At 38.0% G+C, this 7,106-nt stretch overlaps 1 non-coding gene across 1 annotated transcript; it reads left to right on the forward strand.

Annotated features, from left to right (window-relative positions):
- The first annotated feature begins 3,221 nt into the window (after positions 1-3,221).
- On the forward strand, positions 3,222-3,328 carry LOC122312053. Its single transcript, XR_006242967.1, has one exon. It is a non-coding gene; the product is annotated as a small nucleolar RNA R71 (small nucleolar RNA).
- Positions 3,329-7,106: the final 3,778 nt, after the last annotated feature.

A 7,106-nucleotide genomic window follows, 5' to 3' on the forward strand; every position in this document is an offset into this window, starting at 1 on the left:
CGAAATTTGTCACAAGCGAACACCACAGCAAGCATCTCCTTCTCAGTTGTTGTATAATTTAACTGAGCTTCATTCAATGTCCGGCTTGCATAATAGATGGCTCTAAACAGCTTGTCTCGCCTTTGCCCCAACACTGCTCCAATTGCAAAGTCACTTGCATCGCACATAACTTCAAAAGGTTGACTCCAATCAGGTACAATCACAATTGGTGCTGAAATTAGCTTCTCCTTGAGTGCATTAAAGGCCTGCAAACAAACAACATCAAAGTCAAATGCAGAATTTTTCTCAAGAAGATTACATAAAGGTTTAGAGAGTTTAGAAAAATCCTTGATAAATCTTCTATAAAATCCCGCATGTCCCAGAAAACTTCTGATTCCCTTCACATTCTTTGGAGGTGGTAGTTTCTCTATGGTTGCAATTTTGGCTCGATCCACCTCAATTCCTTTGGATGACACTCTATGGCCCAGCACGATCCCTTCTTGAACCATGAAATGACATTTCTCCCAGTTCAGGACCAGATTCTTATCTTCACATCTCTGCAAAACAAGAGTTAAGTTATGCAAACAATGATCAAAAGATGTACCAAAAACTGAAAAGTCATCCATAAATACTTCCATTATATCTTCTACCATGTCAGAAAAGATAGCCATCATGCAATGTTGAAATGTCGCAGGGGCGTTGCACAATCCAAAGGCATCCTCCTAAAAGCAAACGTCCCATAGGGGCATGTGAATGTAGTCTTCTCTTGATCTTCAGGAGCTATAGCAATCTGATTATACCCCGAATAACCATCCAAAAAACAATAGTAGGAGTACCCAGCGATCCAACATCTGATCAATGAATGGAAGTGGAAAATGATCATTCCTTGTTGCTTTATTCAACTTGCGGTAATCCATGCATACACGCCATCCTGTGACCGTTCTTGTAGGAATGAACTCATTATTTTCATTTTTCACTACCGTACCGTCATTCCACCCTTCTTTGGTACAACTTGCACTGGACTTACCCATGAACTGTCTGAAATAGCATATAGAATTCCAGCATTAAGGAGTTTCAAAATTTCAGCTCTCACTACTTCCTTCATTGCTGGATTTAATCTTCTTTGGTGCTCAATTGTTGGCTTGTAAAGCTCCTCCATTAAAATCTTGTGCATGCAAATGGAGGGACTTATTCCTTTTATGTCAGAAATAGTCCATCCCAAGGCTGTTCTATGCTCCCTCAATACATGCAGCAACTTTTCCTCTTCTTCGGGTGTGAGTGATGTAGCAACAATCACTGGAAAGGTATCACTATCACCCAAGAATGCATAGCGAAGATGCTCAGGTAATTGCTTCAACTCCGGAGTATTTTTCTGCATCTTTTCTTTATCAACTCCAGATTCACTCTTTGGTACCACCGGCTCTAGCTTCCCCACTTCATTACTAAGTGATGTAACCTGCTGCAATGCTCCCAAAGCAAAAACATAGTGGAGAAATTCTTCACTAACAAAAGGCAAGTCAGATTCACAAACAGCAGAATTTTTAAAATCAAGAGCATGAGATGAAGAGGTGATACAGCGCTCTAGGTGGTCGGATGGCATATCTTCTTGAAAGGCCTCTTCTACACATTGCTTAATGACATCTACCCGAAAGTAAGTACTTGGATCTTCTGGAAATTTCATGGCTTGGTAGATGTTGAACATAACTTCTTCCTTATTAACCCGCAATGTCAATTCACCCTTTTGAACATCAATTAAGGCTCTTCCCGTGGCCAAGAATGGTCGCCCAAGAACTAGTGGGACATCTTCATCTTCTTCCATGTCCAACACCACAAAATCAGCAGGGAAAATGAACTTATCCACCTTTACCAATACATCTTCTATGATTCCACGTGGATACTTGATGGACCGATCCGCTAGTTGCAAGGAAATTGTTGTATGCTTCATCTCTCCAAGTCCCAATTTCCTGCAAACAGAAAATGGCATAAGATTAATGCTAGCACCAAGATCACATAAGACTCTATCAAAAAATGAATCTCCAATAGTGCAAGGCAAAGTGAAACTCCCCGGATCTTTCAATTTTTGAGGCAGTTTCTTTTAAAGAATGGCACTGTATTCTTCAGAAAGCTTCACTGTTTCAAACTCCTCCATCCTTCTCTTCTTGGAAATGATGTCTTTCAGGAATTTGACATAGTTTGGCATTTGTTCCAAGGCATCTGCAAAAGGAATATTAATGTGAATTTTCTTAAAAATATCCAAAAACTTAGAAAATTGCTTATCTAGTTTTTGCTTTTGAAAACGCTGAGGGTAAGGAAGTGGAGGAGCAAGAATAGGAGGATTGTCAGGAAATGAAATTGTAGGAGGCAAGTCGGTCTCCTCTAGTGTATCATTGACAATCTCATCTTCTTCCACTTGATCTTTGCTTTGGCCATTGTTCGCAGCGGTAGGAGTGGACTTGCTCTCCTTTAATGGTGCCCTCTCAATTTCTTTTCCACTCCTAAGTGTGATGGCCTTGCATTGTTCCTTTGGATTCACTTCAGTGTTGCTAGGAAAAGCTCCTCTTTGTTGGGCATTGATGGTAGTGGCTAGTTGCCCAATTTGCACTTCAAGATTCTTCATAGTGGCTCCCATATTGCTACAATGAGTCTCAATGTTGTCCAACCTTGAATCAGTCTTTTTAAACCTTGCATTAGTCTCTTGAACAAAGGAAACCATGGCATCCTCAAGTGACATCTTCTTCTCGCTTGGTTGGCTATCAAATCCGGGAGGATGTTGAGGTTGCAACACATTCTTGGTATTTCCATATGACAAATTCTCATGATTTCTAAGCCCTGGATGATAGTAATTTGGCATAGGATTACCACGATAATTGTAGTTCCGATTGTTGACATATTGAACTTGTTCTTGACTCGCCTCATTGCTTGGAACTATCATGCTTGTGGATGCAACATATTCTGTACTTTGTGGTATCTTTTGTGTTGTCAAGGCTGAAATCTGATGAGATAGAGTAGCAACTTGAGCTGAAAGGGCTGCTATAGGCTCCAAGTCATGAATTCCAGCAACCTTCTTAGCCAAAGTCCTCTCAGTTGGCCATTGATAGTTGTTTGAGGCCATTTCTTCCAAAAGTGCAGTAGCACCTTCAGTTGTCTTCGACATCAAAGTTCCACCAGAAGCAGCATCAACTATAGTTCGAGTTTGCCCATTTAACCCATTGTAGAACATCTGAACTTGCAACCAATCTGGCAATCCATGTTGTGGGCAACGTCGAACCAAGTCCTTATACCTTTCCCATGCTTCATAGAGTGACTCAAAATCATTTTGCTTGAACTGGCCAATCTCACTCCTGAGTTGGGCTGTTTTTACAGGAGGAAAGAATTTAGCAAGAAACCTCTCAGCCATGTCTTGCCAACTAACGATGCTTCCCGGTTGTAGAGATTGTAGCCAACCTCTAGCCTTATCCCTCAAAGAGAAAGGAAACAATCTCAGTCTAATGGTATCTTCAGTAACACCATTGATCTTCACAGTGTCACAAATCTCCAAAAACATAGCCAAATGAATATTGGGATCATCCAGTGGCGATCCGCTGAATTGAGCCTGCTGCACCATGCTAATCAAAGCTGGTTTGAGCTCAAAGTTGTTGGCATTGATTGGCTGGCGCATTATGCTCGAGTAATTTCCATTCACAACTGGCCGCACATAATCCTTCAAGGTGCGTGGTAGTACCTCACGATCTTCTTCAGCCATAGCTAGTATCTTATTTCTTCTTAGTGATCTAAGAGTTCTTTCAATCTCCGGATCAACAGGAATAATGTCACGAGATCTAGTACGGCGCATCCAATGTCAAAAACACACCTGTAGAACAAATTAAAACAAAATTCTAAATTAAAATCAAGATTACTTTGTATCGATATTGACAAAAAGAATAAGAATAAATCAATCCCCGGCAACGGCGCCAAAAACTTGACCGGTGCAAAACTGCAAGTGCACAGTATCGTAGTTTTATAGTAAAGTAATAAGTAGAGTATCGTCCTCAGGGATTGGTACCTTACTCTTGCCAAATACCAAAATTATACTAATCTCAATTTTATCTAGAGGAATCACTAAGGTTTTTGTAGTTGCAAATAAACTTAGATCAACTCACAGTGTAATAAGCAAAGAAAATAAAACTGACTTTCAAAGATCAAATTCAATGGGGAAGAAAACTTCTAGGAAATCGATTTCACCTAATTCTTCACTATGCTTTTCTCATCCAGCTAATTTAACTTAAACCTCTTTTGTCTATTAGCAAATCTCTAATTCGTCCAAAAGCCTCTTTCGATAGTCAATTGGAATTGACTCTTGGTTATCAATTCACACAAGAATATGCAAATTCAATAATCAAGAACACAATAAGATCAATGATTTAATGACTACATAGGTTCATACAAGTCTTTCGATCTCTATACTTACCTATGCTGAAATATCCAAGATCTACCCTATGATTCCCTCTTTCGATAGCAAATCACAAGATTACTTATCATCTAATCAATGGCCAGTTAATTAGAAGCAATAAATTCAGAATAAATCAGATAAACAAAGAGAGAATTGCATTAAATTAGCATAGACAATCAAGCATAGTTCGGAAATAGGTTACATCGTTTTCCTAGAATGAAGAAAATTTAGCTCATGCTAGAAATGGAATTCAACATAAACGAATTCACCATAATTGTTCTGAGAAGATGGGAAGAAGAAAATAAACACTGAAAAATCCTCCTTGTAGCCTCAACTCGTCGTCAAAAGCTCAGGGGAACGATTCAACGCTTTTCTCTCGTCCGTGCTCGTGTATGATTCCAACGTACGTGCAATAATTGGAATCCCGTCTCCAAACAAATGAATTGAATCCTTCTAGCTGTGTTTTTCTGTCCCAAAGAGTGTTCTCCAGTCAAAAAACTCGCGGCTCTAGAGTGAAAAATGGGTTTTATATGGTCCCACGGCGGAAAACCTAAAATCTGTCAAAATACGATGTTCGCTCGAGCGGGGTGTCGAGCGCGCGTCGAGCGTTCGACTCTGCCTGATTTCGCTCGAGCGTCCTATCGAGCGCACATCGAGCGTTCGACTCTGCCTGATTTCGCTCGAGCGGCCAATGTCTCTGCTCGAGCGATCTTCGTTTTTCAGCAACCCGCTCGAGCTCCCTGTCGAGCGGCAGTCGAGCGTTTGAATCTGCCTGAATTCGCTCGAGCGGCCAAAAGCCTCCGCTCGAGCGAACTTGTAAAATCTGCAATATGAAATTTTGCAAGTCATCACATATATAATATTTAATGTTTGCAGACCCCTCCTTCGTATTTATGTGGTGGATACAGAGCTAGTACTGCTGCCCTGATCTCCAACCAGATAATCTTATGAAAGATTCACTACAAGAAATCAGGTCATTTGCAGCGCTTAAAATCGTTGCAAAAAACCATCTAAAATGCTGCATATACTCATTTCCAGCGATTTTAAATTCCTTGTAGGTTCGCCGCTATTATCGCGTCTTTTTTGCTACAAGCAGCGATAAAAAAATTTCGCTGCTAACAATACCTTTACCAGCGAATTTTTTTCCTTGCTAATACTTCCAATATCGCTGCAATTTTCCCCATGCCCATAAAGATATATCGTTGAGAAATCTCAATTACAGCATTTTAAATCCTTGCAAATACTCTATAAATCGTTGGAATTGATAGCTTGTATTTCCAGCGAAAATTTAAAAAATTGTTGCAAATGATATTTTGCAGCGTAATTTGGACGTTGAAAATAGAACAAAAAGCGCTGCAAATAGAAAAAAACTATTGCTAATGTGGGCATCCATGATTGGAAAATCGTTGTTAAAATGTAATTGCAGCATTTAAAATCGTTGCAAAAACTATATAAATCGTTGCAATTGATATGATAAATTTCCAGCGATCTACTTAAAAATTGTTGCAAACAATATTTTGCAGCGCAATACAGACATTGAAAATAAAACAAAAAGCGCTGCAAATAGGAAAAAAACTGTTGCATATGTATATCATCCATGTATGGAAAATTGTTGTTAAAGGGTAGTTACAGCATTTAGATTCACTGCAATTATTGTAAAAATCGTTGGAATTAATAGCTACGATATATTTCCAACGATTTATTTAAAAATTGTTGCAAAAAATATTTTGCAGCGTAATAGAAATACTGAAAATAGAATCAAAAGCGCTGTAAATAAGGAAAAAATTGGTGCGAATGTGGTCATCGCTATATGAAAAATCGTTGTTAAAGTGTAATTGCAGCATTCAGAATCGCTGCAATTACTGTGAAAATTGCTGGAATTGAATTTTTGGTGTATTTTTTTTTCCATATCTTGCCAGTTACGTTGGTTATTTTCAAACTTATCTGAAATATAATTTTTATTTATTCTATTCATGTTAGTTACTAAATAATTATTTAATCAATTTATTACCTAGCCTATAATAATCAATTAACTTTTTTTTAATACCTTAAACTGAGGGAAATTTAAGTCATTTAAATTAAGATTAATTCATCATTCATTGTGGAACACTTTTCAATCATAATCCACATTATAATAATCACCACAAGTTTTTCACCTAAATGAAATGATCATACATAAACATCTGATTCTTTCTATTCCATTGCTATATAATACTTATAGTGTTTATCCAACACCCAATTTAGAAATAGGAAATATAAAGAAAAATCTTGAAACTTTCATTATAAATCAAATCTTTAAACACCATTTTCATCTAATATAATAAATCAAATACATTCATTCATCCAAACCCAGTGGGAAATTCACATTAACGTAGTTATGGGCTATATACATTGGGGTGGACCAATTTGAACCCAAAACCTACAACTGACAAACTACTAAATATATAAAACACATTTCTTGCTTCTAAACATTAATTGAAAATGTCCACCCCATTCAATTTGTTCACCTTTCCTGCTCTTCTATATTTAAAAATTATATCATGACATCTATAACAATGTGCACCTGGGCATTGTGGCTTGAGTAGAACAGCTTCAACACGTCTGCATCATGTTGGGAGGGATTCATTGTTCAGCTAATGCTATTGCCACGCACTTGGAATTCAATGACAGCATGGTTCTACTTAAAAAATAATAATAA

This window comes from Carya illinoinensis, chromosome 5, assembly GCF_018687715.1.
Source record: "Carya illinoinensis cultivar Pawnee chromosome 5, C.illinoinensisPawnee_v1, whole genome shotgun sequence".
In the NCBI taxonomy this organism is placed as follows: domain Eukaryota; kingdom Viridiplantae; phylum Streptophyta; class Magnoliopsida; order Fagales; family Juglandaceae; genus Carya; species Carya illinoinensis.